At 41.6% G+C, this 19,976-nt stretch overlaps 1 long non-coding RNA gene across 1 annotated transcript in view; it reads right to left on the bottom strand.

Moving 5' to 3' along the window:
• LOC146501338 (uncharacterized) overlaps positions 1-19,976 on the bottom strand; it is a 39,672-nt gene that overhangs the window by 11,813 nt on the left and 7,883 nt on the right. The gene's annotated exons all lie outside the window — the stretch shown is intronic.

The raw sequence follows: 19,976 nt of genomic DNA, 5'->3' as shown, positions 1-19,976 counted from the left end.
TTTTTGCATTTTGGAGCCTGAAAAAATGATCAAAGCTGAAGAGGTCATTCGAGGTCCTTGAACTGGATTTCACAAGTAAAAGCTTTAACAGCAAAAACAGAGGCCTTACTTGCAGACAGCATATTTATCCTGCGTTTCTCCCTCAGTAGGTAGATAATGTGGAGGGTTTCAGTAGCTGTGAGCGTCATCATCATGCATGTTGAGCATGTGGTAAAGCAGAAGTCAGGGCACAGTGTTGCACATGGTTCACCAAGCATCTCCTCTCTTATCTCTAGCAACAACGGGTGAGTTAAATTAGTGCTCTATAATTAACAAGACAAAATAGGCCTGCAGATGCTCCAGAGTCAATTGAACGTCAATAACGCCAGTTGAGGCCAGTTGCTCTCCCTCATCCCTCTTTTCTGTCTCTTTCCAGGCAGTGGACTTGAGATGAATTTCACAGTCTCTTTGAAGGTGCTTTTCAGCCCTGTGGATGAATGGATACAGTGTTTCTGCATGCTGCTGCTGCTGCTACTGATGCTGCCATTTCTCTCTCAGCATCTCTGGAGCTGGAGGGCTGTCAGAGGCGTCTGCTGCTGCTCGCTGCTTCCTGCCACTCACAGCTTTCAGGCTCTGATCACAGCAATTTCAGCCGGCCCCATTGTTTATGTGCGCCGGAGTGCTGAAGCATGTAAGGGGAGTGCCATCCCAGCACCGTTCACATAACCTACCATAAGCAGACATGCACTGCCGGGCTTCTAAGCTCTCTCACTTTCAGTAATGTAAATGTTTTGCCCCCTGATAACAACAGGATGTTGCTAGTGAAAATGTAGTGCAATCAGTTGTGCGTGACATTACAAAAATATGTTTTTCTTGACCCAGCACTATATTTATACCTTATTGTTTTTGGTGGTTTCATTTCTCTAGGTTTTAAAGCTTCGATCTTCCTGTATTTGAGAGATCGTTTTTATTGAGAATACTTTTAACAGAAGAAATAGATCCACATAGATATACATACAGTGGGGCAAAAAAGTATTTAGTCAGCCACCGATTGTGCAAGTTCCCCCACTTAAAATGATGACAGAGGTCAGTAATTTGCACCAGAGGTACACTTCAACTGTGAGAGACAGAATGTGAAAAAAAAATCCATGAATTCACATGGTAGGATTTGTAAAGAATTTATTCGTAAATCAGGGTGGAAAATAAGTATTTGGTCACCTCAAACAAGGAAAATCCCTGGCTCTCACAGACCTGTAACGTCTTCTGTAAGAAGCTTTTCTGTCCCCCACTCGTTACCTGTATGAATGGCACCTGTTTGACCTCATCATCTGTATAAAAGACACCTGTCCACAGCCTCAACCAGTCAGACTCCAAACTCCGCCATGGCCAAGACCAAAGAGCTTTCGAAGGACACCAGGAAAAGAATTGTAGACCTGCACCAGACTGGGAAGAGTGAATCTACAATAGGCAAGCAGCTTGGTGTGAAAAAATCAACTGTGGGAGCAATCATCAGAAAATGGAAGACATACAAGACCACTGATAATCTCCCTCGATCTGGGGCTCCATGCAAGATCTCATCCCGTGGGGTCAAAATGATCATGAGAACGGTGAGCAAAGATCCCAGAACCACACGGGGGGACCTGGTGAATGACCTGCAGAGAGCTGGGACCAAAGTAACAAAGGTCACCATCAGTAACACACTACAACGGCAGGGAATCAAATCCCGCAGTGCCAGGCGTGTTCCGCTGCTGAAGCCAGTGCATGTCCAGGCCCGTCTGAAGTTTGCCAGAGAGCACATGGATGATACAGCAGAGGATTGGGAGAATGTCATGTGGTCAGATGAAACCAAAGTAGAACTTTTTGGTATAAACTCAACTCGTCGTGTTTGGAGGAAGAAGAATACTGAGTTGCATCCCAAGAACACCATACCTACTGTGAAGCATGGGGGTGGAAACATCATGCTATGGGGCTGTTTTTCTGCCAAGGGGACAGGACGACTGATCCGTGTTAAGGACAGAATGAATGGGGCCAAGTATCGTGAGATTTTGAGCCAAAACCTCCTTCCATCAGTGAGAACTTTGAAGATGAAACGAGGCTGGGTCTTCCAACATGACAATGATCCAAAACACACCGCCCGGGCAACAAAGGAGTGGCTCCGTAAGAAGCATTTGAAAGTCCTGGAGTGGCCTAGCCAGTCTCCAGACCTCAACCCCATAGAAATCTGTGGCGGGAGTTGAAAGTCCGTGTTGCTCGGCGACAGCCCCAAAACATCACTGCTCTTGAGAAGATCTGCATGGAGGAATGGGCCAAAATACCAGCTACTGTGTGTGCAAACCTGGTAAAGACCTATAGTAAACATTTGACCTCTGTTATTGCCAACAAAGGTTATGTTACAAAGTATTGAGTTGTATTTTTGTTATTGACCAAATACTTATTTTCCACCCTGATTTACGAATAAATTCTTTACAAATCCTACCATGTGAATTCATGGATTTTCTTTTTTCACATTCTGTCTCTCACAGTTGAAGTGTACCTCTGGTGCAAATTACTGACCTCTGTCATCATTTTAAGTGGGGGAACTTGCACAATCGGTGGCTGACTAAATACTTTTTTGCCCCACTGTATGAAGGTTTTAAAGAGAGCCTATTATTATTTGTAGCTTCATATTTTGATTTGCGGACTCTTTAACATAATCATTTATGCAAAAATGGACCAATTCATATATAGCACTCAAAGCACTTTATACAACTTGTATCATTAACCCAAGTGCTCTTTTCTGTGCTTTTTCTGCATAAGTGCTCCTTACATTTAACATTCACACCCATTTATACTCCAGTAGATGCATCCAGATACATGGGGTTAGTATCTTACCCAAGGATATTTGGCATGCAGACTGGAGGAGCCAGGGATCGAACCGTCAACCTTCCAATTAGTAGATGATGAGCTCTAGACACCCCAGCTACATTACCAGCTACCGAGTGCGACGACTCAGCTGTCTGAAAAGGCAACGTATCACCAACTTCACAGCATAATTTACAAGTTTTAACAGAATGAAAGATAACTGGATGGAACAGCATCCAGCAACACTTTAAAGATATAACATTCTATTTAGGGCCAATATGTTGCAGATCCACCAATGTCCTTCTTTACATACTTTAGGGGCTCTTATTGGGAATAAAATCCTGGATATAGACGTCTTTTTATTTTCACACCTTTCAAGCAGGCGCTTAATTTATGAAGACATATTCTTCTTTTTTCTTATTTTTTAAAGATAAGAAATTGAATACACAATGATTATATAATACATAATATATAAACACCCCCTCAGTCATCCTTTAAAATCCCCCTCCCCTGTTTGCTCCTGATAAAACCAGTTAAAAAACAACAATCATAAGTTCAGCAAACCAACCACGGCCTAAACTCAAAAGCCAAAAGTCTTTAACCCCAGTGCTCAATTCCTAATTCACTGTTACTGTGCTTGTATTAAGAACATTATCTTTAACTTGCTAGCTAGCTAGCAACATACAGTATTTAGAAGTGAATCCACCTTTTAGCAAAAAATCACTTACATTGCAAAAGATCCTTTTTATATTTGTAGCAACGGCACACCTGCTTAGATCAACAATATGTTATTTGATGTTATCCAGAACTAAACAGTTAAGATTTTCTAGGTTATATTAAACATGCAGGCCTCACAATAGAAACCATTTCATCTTTCATTGCTGAAAGATTCTGATTATTTTTGCTTACTTCAGCTGCCCAGCTTTCTTTTACACACGGAGTCAACCCTACTTGACTTGAGAGACCAGCGTTGCATAAATTTCTTTGGAGAGGTGTTCTGTTGCAGTCAAGACAGGTGACAGGTCAGAGTTTCACTTTTTCTTCTCTAGAAACATACGTCTGATTTTATGTGCAGGCCACGCTTTGGATCACTGTCATGCTGGATTAAACCTGCGAAGCTTCTGGAGAACAGGAGCTCTTGTCTGACACTATTTTCATTGTGGCATCTATAGATGTTGTAAAGCCAACATGTATTGCACTTATGCAACACAAATGTTTTTCATAGATGCCTTCTACAGAGGCTGCTGTTATGCAATGTGCTTATCGCTGTCCGAGCTGTTACAAAAACGTTGATTTCCCTTGATAACACCTGTGCCAAGTTTGAAGCACTTGCCATTCTGCTTTTGCATAACTAGATTGTGCAAGTGCTGCACAGTGTGTGGTGTCATTTTTCGAGGATGCCATTTTGTGGCTCTGATGATTGCTACTTTATCTCATTCTATGGCTCCTGATTGCTGCTGCAACTGTGTTTTTGACTCATTTTTGCTTCCTGCATCATTATCCATCGTAATGAAATCTAACAGACAAGTTTTTAATACTTCAGGCTAACTTTTCCAATGTGGAGGCATGACTACACCACCACAGTGGATTTTTAAACCAGTCAATATGTTATTGAAGTGCAGTTTTTCTTTAATTTGGGAATTACAGGCTTTTCATAAATAGTCCAGAATTTTCAGAAGCTTAAGCTGCATTTCCTCCCTTGAGGTGATCTGTTAGGCCTTTACTGAAGCCACCTTCAGTTGCTGCTTATTTGTTGGTCTTGCTGTCTTCAGTTTTGTCTTTAGTCATTGAAAAGCTGCTCTGTTGGGTTTACTGACTTGGCCATTGAAGAATATCCCATTTCTTTGCCGTTAGAGACTCTTGGGTTCCTTTGCAGGGTGCTTTGGGCATTACCCATTTGCAGCATTTGGATGATTCTGAGCAGAGAGTATAGCCTTCTACACTTCACAATCCACCATGGTCATTAATAAATGGTAAATGGCCTGTGTTTGTATAATGCTTTACCTAGTCCCTAAGGACCCCAAAGTGCTTTACACGTTCAGTCACCCACACATTCATATATATATATATATATATATATATATATATATATATATATATGTGTTAGGGGTGCAACAATACTCGTATCGATATTGATATACAGTGCTTTCGGTTCGGTACGCATGTGTATCGAACAATACAAAGTGTTTAATTTATTTTATCAACTTTTCTTCTGACGACGCTGTCTGTGTTGAGAGCTCAGTGGATCTGCGTTCGACTACTCCGCCTAGGCTGCACCGTCGAGCGCGGATCCACTGAGCGCGGCACAAGCTAGCAAGACAGAAGCTAAGCTCGTTGCAACATGGCAAATTGAACCTCCCCCACCCCCATTCAGATCTGGCCTTTGGAACTATTTTGGTCTTCATGTGACGTATGACCCTGAAGGTAAGCGCGTCATGGACAAAAGTAAAACAGTATGTCGGATGTGCCACGCAATGCTCAGTTACATGGGTGGGAACTACTGCGTTAGCCGCGCACAGGGCGATCCGCGGTAGCTCGTTAGATTTGCCGTGTTGTGGCGTTAACGTCATTTCAGATTAACGCTGACAGCACTAGTGGGAACACAACGAATATGACTGCACATTTACACCGACATCATCCTAGTGCAAAGACAAGTGGAAGCAGACAAAAACAACAAGCACGCATGCTACAAACTTTACCCGAGTCATTTAGACAGCCGTTAGCACATGATTCTCCTTATGGGGACCTGATATGTTTAATATGCTGCTGAGAATATAGCCCAGAAGAAGCGTATAGTATAGCTTTTATTTTGGAAAGAGCCATTTCTCTGTAATAAACTCTCCAAAGATGAGTGATTTCTCGATCAGATAGATTTATTTTTTTATTACTTTGTTGTTTCAGCAGCATTAAATTTAAAAACTGTACTTTTGAGTTAAAATATATATTTATAATTTTAATAAATGACAATATAAAAAAGCATGAACATTTTTTTTGTACCGAAAAAATATCAAACCGTGACACCAAAGTATTTTTTGTGTATAGTTGCACCCCTAATATATATATATATATATATATATACATGTAAAATAAACTATAGAGACCTGGTTCCAGGGGCAGTCATACAGGCATGTGCCATAACATTGCCTCCACCATGGCTGACAGATGATACAGTTCATTTTCTCATTCTGGTACAAGTTCATCTGGTTTTTATCTGTCCAAAGTTTTCTTTTTCAGGACTGTGCATGCTCTTTTAAATGTTTTCTGACAAAGTCTAATCTGCCCTTCCTGTTCTCTAGTGTAACCGGTGGTTTGAACCTTGTTGTAAAACACTATCTCCTTAAGCATGTTCTTGACTTGTCTAGACTTTGTAATTTTTTCTGAACCAAGGAAGAATTTCAATGTTTCTCAACTTTAATGTTCTTTTGTGGTTTTTCAGGGCTTTTGGTTCTGTAGGGTTCACCTGTGCATTCAGATTGTTGATTGTCAATGCTCCTAAAGTTTGTAATACTTCTCAGATAAATTTATTTTACAGTATTATTTCAGTTTTTTGCCTAATAATGCCTGACAACTCTTTGGACTTCATATTAAAGGTTCCAATGAACGGCAAATAACTCCAGTTATCTGCTTAACTTACCATGAAATAACAAGAGAACCTCTTCTGGCCATGATGTTGCTTGTCAGTTGATTATCCAATTACTTTTGAGCTTCTGAAAAAGAGCTCTATGTATAAAACATGCAAAGACAAAATTCTGAAAGTGTAATTGTCCAAAAACGTATGGCCCCGACTGTATGTTGACTCGATTCTGCCTAAACTAGGCCAGCAACCCTGGAGAAAGAAAAGACACACACTGTAGTTTGGGGGGGGGGGGGGGGGGGGGGGGTTATAGCAAATGTTCAAAGTGCACTACAGTCTTTTAAAATATGACTAGAGCAGCAAGTTCTGTTAATTAATTCAAGTAATAGTGCAATTCTGCCCCCAGGCTTTATTAGCAGAGAATCCGATTGAGCGATGATTAATCTGTGCCGTGGTAAACCTGAAGTAAAAGGGCACAGCATACTGCAGACACTAATTTGTTCTTTAAGAAACAAGCTTACTGAAGTCTGAAGGCTAAATCACAGGAGGGCAGAGCTACTCCCCCTTAGTGGGTGCAGAATGCAAGATAGTCTTTTGTTGTGAGTCTCCTTAATTCATTCTTTATTTTGCAATTCAGCAAGGGGACAATAACGTGGCTCACATGTAAAACCAGCAGACCATATGCAAAACACTCACTGAGCTTAGGGGGACACAAAACTGAGGAGATAGAGGTGATTGAGGAGATTGGGTTGATGTGTAGTGTTTGACACTGAAGCTTCTGATATCAATTTTCTGGCTCTTTTATAAATGCAGAGATTCTACAATTATTAATAATTATTTTATTTATTGCCTTTGTCAGTTCTTCTAAACTATCTGCTGTAATAATGTGAATCTTGGCATTGTTTCATTTTTTTCTCCCTCTTCAATTAGGCTTTGTTTCATTGTGTAAGCGAGGTAGCCGCGCGAGCCCCTCTCACAAACGAGGCTGATGGCCTTCTGTGCCACTCTGTCCTTTGATTTTCCACAAAACATCAAAAAGTATCAGGTTGGGAAAGCAGGGTGATGATAACAGAGTAGAGTAATGAGTGGGTGGCTGTGGGTTGACACAGCCATAGAGACACAGTGAGATAAACTTTGACTTTTAGCTCTTCACTGAATAATCTGAAATAAGAGAAAGGCAGCCAGACTGAGGGAATGCAGGAGATAAAAAAGCCCCGTCTCTTTAGGAGTCTCGGAGATGAGCACCAGGTGTCCTTTGGCACAGAAAAACTGAAATTAATCTCAATCTCTAATCATCACGTATAGGCACTATTAGAGCACATTGTAATGCACCTTGAGCCCACAGTTGAAATTTGGTTGCCTTTTTTTGCGTATAGCTAATTTTTTTAGCAAGAAAGAAAAGGGACAGCATCGGTATCATTTATTATAGATCATCTAGACCTGTATGCAGTGTTGGGAAGGTTACTTTTAAAATGTATTCCAATACAGAATACATGCACATACGTTACAGAAATGTATTCTGTAACGTATTCCGTTACGTTACTCAATGAGAGTAACGTATTCTGAATACTTTGGATTACTTAATATATTATCATGCTGTTTACAACTACATGAATGTACTATTGCTGTGATTTATTACTGTTACTGAAGGTCCGCGGCTCCGAACCGTAGTAAAGGGACCTCTGGCTAATACGGTGGGTTCTGTGTCGGGCTCGTAGCCGAAAACTAGCTTTACTTTGTTGTCTGGGTCAACTTTGCTAGCGAGAGACAGAGAGAGGTGGTGAACGGCTGCTCCAGAGGAACTTATTGTTTTTGGAGGAAAACACGAACACGGTGTACAGTCGAGTCTTAATAGCTTACTTACAACTGGGCTCGTCAGGCTTTCTTCTTGGCTGCAGTGGTTATTATTATATTTACATGATTCCAGCTCCCGTTTTTGCTCGATGACAGCTCGTACTTTTCCTTTTTCTCCCTCCCTCGCTCACAGACACATAACGTGTATGGCAGTCCATTCTCCCTGCAGCACGGACTACACTGCCTATGATGCTACATTCTTTAGAGCTATACCTGTAGCATTCTGCCTATTAGCTTAGCACAACAACAACAAAAAGGCCTCTCTCACCCAGGAAACACGCAGAGAGAGAGCGTTACCCTGTAACCCTGGCAACCGTAACGCTGCCGCCTGGAACAACAGAACGTAGCTGTCAAACAAAACCCAAACAGGCCTGACCCGCCACAATATGAAACAGGGAAGTACCGCCGTGTAATCCATTTATATCAACAAAGTAACTGTATTCTAAATACCACCTTTTTAAACGGTAACTGTAACGGAATACAGTTACTCATATTTTGTATTTTAAATACGTAACGGCGGTACATGTATTCCGTTACTCCCCAACACTGCCTGTATGTGTCTATGTGCGTGTGTGTGTGTATCTGGCTACCATTCAATATCCATTAAGCTTTCACCTTTTGTTTACCTGTTTCTCCTAATGGAAATGTCACGCTTCTTTAGCTAAATATTCAAATGCTAATAAGCTAGCTGCTAAAGTTGCCCATCATCTGTTCAGTTCTGGGACAGTGGCAATTTTTTTGTGAAGCAGTTTGCATCTATGGCTAAAAACCGAGTAGGCAGTCAACCAAAACAAAGCTAAATATTTTTAACTTGTGTTGAATCAAATGCTATTTACAATCATTTCAGTTTCAAATCTTCTAAATTGTCTGTCAGTATGACTTGATAAAACACTTCCTGTTTGTGCTTATCTCATCTAACATCTCATCTTGTCCCATTGAACCAAAGGACATTTAAAACAGTCGGTGTAGCTCACTATTTTTTTCTTTCTGACTACACAGATTGCAGCAACTACTTTAGTTTCTTTCTTTTCTTTTTTTAAATTTTACAATCACGCTTTCTGCACCAGTGGATAATTTCTCATTGTCAAATTATGTAAATCTACGGTATGTAAAGTGTACGCAAATCGCCCTGGAGTGTTGCACATGAGCTACCTGTCTCACCGTGTATTGTGTGAGCTAATGATTAAAATCAGAGGTAGTCAGTCGTGTGTAAACTTTGAGCTTTTCTCTTTCTCAGGTTTGCATTTGCAAGCAATCAGTGAGACAGAAGCAAAGAGGCAGTGGTCCAATGAGCTGGGAGGTTATATTTTCTTTGAAAGGATGAGCAGGTTGTACACTACTGTCACTTGTTGGCTATTGGCCATCTTTTACTGCAATGCAGTATATCACCACTGCAACAGTGTAAAGGAATCAAACATTTAGTTGTCTGTCTGTGTGATAAATATTGAGAGCAGAGGTAATCAGACTAAATAAATTTAAAACTGTGTCACCCCAGTGCTTCAGAAGACATTCAAAGGGTGAATTATTCACAGAGGCATCCTGATTAAAAAGTGATTAATCAGTCCATCCAGCCTGGCCCAAATGGAAAAAATCTTCAAACACTGCAGAGGTATTAAGGTTGGTTGGAATATATGACGACAATCTCATTACAGAGGCCAGCAGCATGTAATCTTTTTTTATTTTCACCCTCGTCTTTGTCTCCCCGTTTCACTTTCTTGCTCTCTTATTCTCGCTCCTTCAAATATGCAAAGACGGCATTTCCTCCCGTGCTGTAATTAGCAGAAAATATGCAAAGTAGATCAAAAGTTGGAATTTATTAAGCTTCATATTCACAACAAATTAGGTTCTCATTGAGGTGCCTCTTCCACCCTGAGCAACAATTTGTGGGTTTTCTCGTATTTAATTACTGATCCTCAAAGCTGACCTTGAAAAAAATGTTTTTACAACAATTTCTACATAAGTCAGGATTCTTGTTAAAGTCGCATTATTCCTGCGAAAAACTTACAAAACCTTGGAAGGGCAGGCTGGTTGGATCACGCTGCTGGTGATGTGTAAGTGACCTGTAATAGGGCTGACCCAAAATTCATATCTCGATATTTTTTACCTGGACGGCGATATAAGATATATATCTCGATTTTTTTTTTTTTAAAGACATAAAGTAAGAACAAAAAGAGAGTTCTTAGTCAAAGCTGTGTCCCAGATGTCACACAGGCACTTTTATTAACATAGAGCATAGATGTACATAAAATTTACTCAAAAATAAATTATGAGCATTTATTAAATAATAATGCTCCATAAATAAAAGAAAACAATGTTGTTTTTGTGCATAACAAAAAGCTCACAATTGTGCAGTCAAAATGTAAACTAAAAGACGCTGAGCATAGTAACAAAGACAGATTTCACAGCTGCTCTGTTCCCAACTTCTACTGTGTGACTCACAGCATTGAGTTTGAAATCCTCTTCGTAACCACGTCTCTTAACAGGTGCCATTTATGGTCCTTAAACACAGTAGGGTAATATTACGTTGAAGCACAGTACGTATCACTCCGCGGGGCTCCTCGGTAGCCGTAATGCTCCGACAATCCATCAAGCGGTGCAGCACCGTAGCTTACCAAAGTTGTACTAAAACATTTTTTGACAGATTGCTGAGCGCTGTGTACCACATAAAATCAGTTCGCGGCCATCAAGCACAACCAGAATTCATACATAAGGCGCGCTGTCAACTTTTGAGAAAATGAAAGGATTTTAGGCTGTGCAGCGCCTCTGGGCTGCATGGCGTTAGCGTGGTTAGCTCGTTAGCGTGGTTAGCTAGCTAACACGTTGACGGCGTCCAGCCCCACGCTCGTGGCGATGCGCAGTAACTCGTTAACGGAGATTTGCCATGTCCATCTTGTCGCTTCCTGCAGGTGAAGCGATGGGGGAGGAGGGGGAGTTGTGTTCAGTGAAGGAGAGGCGAGGCCGAGTAATGTTGCGTAAAGACAAAAGTGGACGAAAGAGAGGCAAACTTGCGGCTCCACAAGTAACATAGACTTATATCGATATAAAGGATATTGTCACATCTTATATCTCGAATAAAAATATATCGCTATTTTTTAAAAACTCGATATATCGCCCAGCTCTAACCTGTAACACCTGCAGCTCAGAATTTATTCTGTCATGGTGTCAGTTTCTGATGACCGCATCTGTTTATTCAACTAGCTTTGTCACACCCACGCGCACACACGTTACCATAAATGTGTAGGTGTATATGGGCTTGCTGTATGCACGTGTGCTTCATGCATGGCTGAATCTCTTTGTGAGCACTCAATATGTCACCGTGAAAGCACAAATCATGGACCCGTGGGATAATTTGCTGTTGTCAAGCGTGGACCCTTAGGGCTCATCCATTCACTTTAACTCCTGAACTATATTACTAACAAGTCTGGGGCGATGATAAAATTCCTCTTGAGAGTGCCCGGTTTTCATAAGCAGGCATGAATGAGCGTTTGGAAAAAAAAGAAAAAAGGACCAGGCCACTTTCACCAAGAGAAAGCGAAGTATTAATACTGTCGTGGGCGTTTCTTTGCCATATTTATCTCAGCACGCCCCGGAGGATGACCCCTGCAAAATAGCATTATGGGCTGATGGCAGGAAACGCTGTGATTATGATGATAATTACCACTGTGAAAAAGCTTAGTTGGGGGCGGAAATAAAAAGGAGGCGGATTTGTTAATTTTGCACCCAGTAACCACACTCCACACCCACTCGTGAGCCCACATCTTTTATAGATATGCATGCCCACTTGAGCTCATGCATACGGCCCCGGCCTTCACCGGACTGAATAAGAGAAGAAGAATCAGTCGAACCTCTCCTCTGAAGTAGCAGCGGTTCATTTTCCGCCTCTGCCCGTCTAGAGTTACAGGAATAAATCTGCTACGGCTTCCAAGAAAATAATCAATCGCCATCCAGCCTTTAAAGCCACCCTTAATTTAAAACTGCTGAACCCCTGTGATATCCTGCGACAGATGGAAGAAATATTCGATAATTACCTGTGTGTCTATCTATTGTGTGTTAGTGTAGCTGTTAACTTAAAGACTCAGCGTGAGTTTAACTTCATCTCACTGCTGTCAGGCTAAAACGCTCACACTCTGCAGACGAGCGCGAGGCCTCGCTTTGATCTTCAAAACATTCGTGTCCACGCTTTGTGTCACTGTGGCAGTAATTTGTTGCTGAAGGTTGCACACGCAGCACGCGCTTGTGCGTTTTTCTCTGCAATCACCGAGTATTGTTGCTGTCTTATCAGTTGAAGGAAATCTGGTGTCTGAGTGCCGGGAGTGAAGTCAGCCCTCATCAGCAACAATCAAGGTGAGGTCCCTCTCCACGGGCAAAGCTGAGCCACCAGCCACATGTTTCTCGCTCACCGCCTCGCCTTGCATCATGTTCTGAAGATAGCCACAACACGAGACAAGAGACGTAACATTGGAAAGACAGCGGGGGCTGCAGGGCTTGGGGGCTGAGGCAAACCCTGCAAAACTTTGCATCAGGACTTTTTTGCAAGACAGGGTGTGTCCAAAATTGTCAAACTGTTCCAGAAAGAAAATCGAAATTAAGATGTAGGTGCGGGTGATGTGCCAAAGTTTTGATTTCCACTGTAGCTATTATGTAGTCTTTCCCAGTGGCCTACAAAATGATTGATTGCCACTGTTTTGCTGGCAGGAGTCAAGCAGCTGTATCATGGCTCTGTCTGCCGTGAGTTGGTATCCAGCTAAGATGAATGGAAATGCTCTGGTGCTCCTCCGTCAGGAGACAGGCTTTCCAGTGGCCCTGTCCATTAATGCATTATAAATGAGCCCACTCACATCTTCCGAGAGACATGTGAAGCACGTGAGACACCGCAGAACGGTGTTTCCTGTCTTCCAGTAAGGAGCAGCCGATATCACGTGGGCTGGCCGGCAGGAAACCACGTGACGCAGCAGTCCAGACCACCAGACCAAAGAATTACTGCAGACATCAAAGGAGAAGCTCCACTCTACAGTTAAAGCCTCAAACACGTATTTTGAAATTGGTCCGTGTTTCTTATTTTGACTGAGGTATGAAAAACAATCGCTCATCGGAAGTCTTATATGTTATTACATGCTTAAAATATCCATGAGTATGAAAACAAGATACAGCCTGCATGAAATTTTCATTGTGTTTCTGACTTCTGAAAGATGTCACGTGATTGGGTGTCATGCATCTCTTCTGCGTTTTTGAGTTGCGCACACAGTGGCTAGCCTTATTTGGCTCCTAGAACCATATCAAAGCCTTGATTCGGGAATACTTTCTCCAGGTATCAAGCAGAAAGGAAAATCCTGTCCTTTTCATCTGCTGCAAAGTTACAGTGATAACACGTTTGATGTCTGATCCAAGAACTCTCAACTAAAGCGCTGCTGCACTTTGAAGTTGCTTGTTGTGCAGCCACAGCTGAGAATTCATTTAATGTTCTGATAGCTGCAGCGTGTCACATGATGGGACTAAGCATGAAAGCTGAATCTGATCCGTCAGGGTGGGAATAAAGATTTAAAGCCTCGGGTTTGCACTTTGAATCAACCATATATAGTTTCGATGCTTTGTGCTGCCCCGTGCTCATGCAAGCTGCAGTCTCTTGCATACATTCGGCACATCGGGAGCAACCGGCAACAAAAAACAGCCTGAAAATTAGTTGTCAAGCAGCCCTGATTGTGCAACATATTTAAAAAAGGATCATGAATCATTAATTTAAAAAAATAATACTTACTTAAATTAACTTAAATTAATTATGATTCATCCCATAAATCATGACACACTGCTCTATCTCACACCAAATTTGACTGCAAGCCTGACACGGGCAGTTATACCGGAGTTTTAATGCAGCGTGCTTTTTCCGTTTGTTGCGAGTCACTAGTAAAAACAAACTTGATCATATGCCTAGCTTCATTATATGAGTATGACTATTGATTCATCACTCTCTTAATCATTTTTGAATGAAACAAATGGCAGTAAATCATAGTATGAGACTTACATGTCATAATAGTGGCAAAAGGAGCCAAAGAGGCAGACAGGATTAATGAAAACCAGCCGTTACTCGCCGATAGAAAACAAGAAACACAAACTACAAAAGTGAAAAAGAAAATTCTGAAAATGGGAGAACAAGAAGCACGAGGTGAAAGGCAAAAGCAAATATTTTTACAAAGAAGGCTCATTACGCTAAATTTACATTCAAAATGATGAATTATTTTGAACAGATATTTTTGCATGAACCTCTCTGAATATTTGTTTGAGTCTGACTGCTTAACCTTTGGCAAAAACTCTGCAGCCTGGCTTCATCATTTGGGCCGCAAGGCTAACATAAACATATTTTTCTTGTCAGTCGGTTAATTAAAACAGTTCACAGCACCTAGCATCGTGTAAGTGTGACACAACACCACCTCCTTTGATGTCCTTGCCTCTTTTCCGCTATCCTCATCATCTCGTCTCCTCATCACCTGCAGAGTGCCTCCAGAGGTTAGCTGCTGGAGTTTCATTGCTAGATTACCATAGATGCTTTCACTTCTATTTGAAACCTGCTTTTAGCGGTTGCACCATATGTGTCAGTGCAGCTATATAGTGTATAGGCTACATAACCCAGAGTTAGAAGCAATAAAAAGCACTCTCCCGCTCACCGATGAGTCAAATTCCCAAACTTTCCCAAACAGTTTGCATCTAACAGTGAAGAAAGGCAGACTGACACTTTCGCTGGTAAAGAACTAGAGCATGCACGCTGGTTATATGAACAGCAGCAGTCATGCTATTCACACCGCAAACACATATAAACACACACCTGCACACACGCAAAACTGCAACAGGAGAGCGGGAGCCACAATGGAAACTCTGAGTCATGAGCGTCCTTTGCCATTCTGAACTTAAATCATTGTGGCATTGAGTCATTGCAGGGTTTCCTGTGTATTCATTTGTATGTCTGAAAGTTTGAGCGTGGACAAGCACGAGCTCAGCCTCTAGTTGAGGTCTGTGCATCTAAAAGACGTGCTCGCTTTTGTTTTCCACACCTGTTCGCTCTCATTGTAGTTACAGTTTTGTTTTCTTTTCGCTTTGTATAAAATGTGGCATGCAATATGATGCGTTCAGGAGGAAACCCCTTTTATGAGCAGTGAACGTGAACATACTGTATCCTGTGCTGCTGAGAAGAGAAGAGAACCTGTACTTTAAGTGTAGACTTCAGCCCAAACACGTGTCTGGTGGGCAGCTTGTCTTACAGATCAAGGGTGTAGGCAGGCAAAGATGCTGCAAATAGCAACATAGAGGGGGATTTTTATTTTTCTCTTATTACCCGTCTTACACATCCTTCTTGCTCTCGCCTTACACGTGTAAAACCATGCGTGCCAGCATCCTACACTAACTCTTAGATTTTCTTAGCAACACAACTGATTCCCAGGGCTCCGATGTGTTGTGAGAGCACATAATTGGGTTGACATGTCAACACAGCTCTGGTCAATCACACATTTTCCACTGAGATAATGACAGCTTTTAACATTCCTGTTGCACCAACAAGATTGTGCGAATGCATGCAAGCACTCAGATGCACATATGTGCACATATTATGAGTTAAGGGAGCATGCAGGAAGCGCATGACCTGTAGGAACAGTGAGATGCGCGTGTGGTTGCAGTGGCTCGATAAGCAAAATGCCTGTATGAATATGAATGCGCTGCACATTGTGCCGAGCGTGATTCGTGATCTGCTTCTGTTTGATGCTATCATCCAGCACTTGGCAGCCAGCTAGCAGTCATGGTAACATGCTTGCCACAGAATTTAAAGATAGCATTTATAGACGAGTCACCACCCAGAAATATTGCAGTTTATGGAGATGCGAAAAGAGCTGCCGGATTCTGCTGAAGGAACGGAAAATCTGGACCAAACTGTGTCCTGGAGTTCACGTTGTGGCCATTCTCAGTCATTTGCAGCAATCATAGGAATTATATGGACGCCAAACATCCGTCTGTGGCCACTGGGAATTTTTTTTTTTGGCACCACAATTGCCAGTTGTTGATCAGAAGTCAGTCTAAGCCGGGGCCTGAATTGATTCGAAAAATCTGTAGGAGTGATTATGAGACAGGAAGGTGGGAGGCTTTGAAACTGAAACCAGCCCAAATGGAATCAGATGCATGTTCAGCCAACCGCCGTCGGCCTACTGCTGGCTGCCTAAAAGCTTCTGACCTTTGACAATTAGAAGGATATGGAAATTGTTGCTTAACAGGTTCTAAACACACACTATTGCCTGCACGAGCAAACAGATGAATACACACACAGGTTCTTGACTCCAGTGACTAGGCAAACACTCAAGAAATTATCGGTAAAACAACATGGTAGAGTGTATTGCAACACCAAGCCTCCAGTGCAGCAGCGAGGTGGAAATGTAGCTTATCGTGTGTTTTCTAACAGACATGATTCACCACAGAGAGCAGGTAGTAACTGAACATTTTAACTTTCCTCCACTTCAGTAAGGCAGACCAGGAGGAATGAAGCGGCTGGCTGCCTCGGATGACTCATCCCCATTGATGAGCTTAACAGCCATCAATTCCACTCTAGGGAGCAGGGCCCAGCACTCTCCCCCACCCGCTGCACTTCTGCCTGGGGTGGGCTTCCTCTACTCTCCCACTTTCTCCCAACAGAAGGCCTGGAGCTTAAATTAGAGCTTTGGCAGTGGGCCATGCAAGAGTGGAGCTGTGAGCAGGCAGCGACCATTCATTCCTCTGGAAGCTTTAGTCAGATTCATTGTAACACTGAGACAGGGCTGGGGGCCGACTGAGAATGGGCCTGTTAGATTTTCCACAATGGAGCGGAATTACTTTTCATCTGCAAAGAGGTTTCATTACAGTTTGAGAAAAAGCTGCTGTCAAAGTGCAACTCAACACAAATTACACATTAACTGGTGGTTTGTCCCGTGAAGTCTGTTGCCTCTTCTACTGATTTTAATGCTTAAACTTTGTCGTCCATAATGACTCACTTTGTTTGAACAATCTTAGAAAATTTTTAAATTTTGGAAAGATAAAAGGGGAGAAACAAATACATGTGTATATGCATCTACTGTATGCTGCACATAGAGAAAGAAAAAGCTCATTTTTACTGCAATTAAGGACGTAAGACACATGCAAACGTCATCGTTCCTGATTTAAATTTGGCCGGGGATCTTGTTACACGTCAAACATTAACTCACCACATTTGCTCCCTGCTTTCAACCATATCTAAAGGGCCAAAAACATCTATACTTGACAGCATAAACAAATTGTTAAGCTGCTCTTCAATGCAAAATATTATTCTCACGATAAAAGAAATCATTAAGTTTCGGGATCTTCTCTCGCATAAGCATCTGAAAGTAAAGTGTTCTGGTATTAGAAAGAGATACAAATAAATGAAAGCAGGTGTAACAAATTTTTATAACAAAACAAATGACAGGTACTCGCATCGTTTTCCAATATGTTTCTAACTTACTTAGATAACAGGCCATCAAACCTTTTCTTGATTTCAATCGTCTCTATAATTTTCATGTTAGCTTTGATCCTTTGCTCACACCGAGGCTGCTGACCTCTATTATCTGTGCTCTGAATAACTTTAACCACTTTTACTTTGTTAGTTTCTTTAAAATGCCCACACTGGGAATAATAATATGATTGGGTTTGTTGTTGGAAACATGTTTGTTACAGTGTCTTCCAGCAGTTAACTTTGGCAAATTTTGCATTGTTACTCACAGCGAGGAGCTCTCAACGCTAAGAACATGTTAGCATGTTAGCATATGGTTGTGAGAGTGTGCTCGACTGGTCATCCGTGCTGCATTTTGTGCATGCACCAGCTGATAATCGGACATATGATAGCCTGGTTGACCAATTCTGGAGTGAATTCCACTAATTTAAGGTCAAGTGCACATATTCATATCTCTTACATTTTATTAATTATAATTCATTATCTCAAAACCAAGTTGGGTTTTCACAATATTCACAATAATTAATAATAATAATAATAATTCACAATACAATAGCCTTGACCAATATTCACGAGGAAATGGCAGTGGATACAGTTTTGCTATCTTGGTAAGACTTTTTAGAAAGACTTATTTCACCGACGTATGCAATCTGCCATCCTGTAATATTTGATATTTTCCAGTGCCTTTGTTTTCTGGGCCTCCAAAGTGTGATGTTATCACAATTGGAGGAGATTGCTTTTGGTTCGGTCTGTCATTTCTTTGGCAGTTATTACATCTGAAGTCGGAGAGGTCACCTCGGCATATTGCACAGGTTGCTGAAAGCCATCTGTTAGGTTTCATGTAATGCAGTGGCCCAGTGGTGCTCATGGCACGTTTTAGAGCAATAATACACCACATCCAAACTGCATCCCCGAAGTAATTTAAAGACCAACATCTCTGACAGGCTGACAATATGCGCTGTAGCCGTACCATATCTGATACAGCACTGCACACAGATAAGGACACATTTCACATAATGACTTTTGGTACTTACTGTGCTTTATCACTTCTGTAAGCCTTTGTAGTTATTTCTTTTTTAAACCTGCCATCGCTTGATTCACCTTTCCAAACGAAATGATTATTTTAACTGTCATCAGTGCAGCAGAAGTGTACTTGTTGAAATCTCTGCTATCATTATGATCCTTCAGTCTCTGTCGCTGTATTGTTCTCAGACACTTTTGAAATTATACTGAAACAAAAAGGTTTTAAACTACAAGCAAGACTTGTTGCAAACAAATTAATTCAGAGGAAATGCTAACGGTAAAGCAAATGGTAATGTTGGTGGGGAGGTTAGGGTGTCACTACAACATCTGTTCAGTCTGATGCACAACACACTGGAGTATTCACACAGGAACGTTCCAAAAGCGGTCGTATGATTATCTCCACCTAAGTTGGCTCAACACTCAATTTTCAGCGTTTTTTCCTTGTTATTATTTTTCGACAAAAATAAGAAAAAATGCATCCTACATTTTGAAGTCGTTTGCTTTTAATTAAGTTACAAAAATCCTCATTTGCGGGTCATTTCTCAGCAGGAAATGGATAGAAGGCTGCAATAATTACATCATGCTTGTGTTATTTGCATCTGTGTCTGTGTATGTGAGAAAGGAAAAGACAGAAGGAATAATTAGATGCGAAGGCAAATGTAACCAAATGAAAGTGGAAATGCATCTGTGTACATCTGCAGATACAAAAGAAACTAAGGAGGAAGGCCTTTGCATCCATCCTTCCTGAAGGTGTTTGTAGAATAAACACTGGGTTTATTGTTAAAAGAAATGAAGCAATGGCCCTTGACGAGGGCATCAGGTGATGACCTTCAGAAACTAAAAGGAATCTGGTATTTGCCTACACACACACACACACCTGTGAGGTCGGCATTGAAGCATAGCTCGCCCCAGTCAGCAGAAAGAGACACCTAAGATTCGACACTGAGAAACTAGCTGATGAGCTGTTCTCATCCTCAGCCTTATCTCCTCATCTGCTCCACTTGCAGAGGTGTGCTACTGAAGGGGCTGCCCTGCTCTGAGAAGGAAAAAACCATCAAAGACACAAAATCACAAAGACGGTATCTCAAAAGACGGATACACATAATGCTCCGCCCGTGGAACCCTGGCTTTTTTGTGTGTTGTACGACATTATCTAAAACCAGACTGAAAATGAGTTTCAGTCACTATCCGGCTGACATTATGAAAGGTTATGCTAATGGTTATCTGAGCCTC

Source organism: Neolamprologus multifasciatus, chromosome 15 (genome assembly GCF_963576455.1).
Source record: "Neolamprologus multifasciatus chromosome 15, fNeoMul1.2, whole genome shotgun sequence".
NCBI lineage: Eukaryota > Metazoa > Chordata > Actinopteri > Cichliformes > Cichlidae > Neolamprologus > Neolamprologus multifasciatus.
This window is presented reverse-complemented; position numbering and strand designations above follow the sequence as displayed.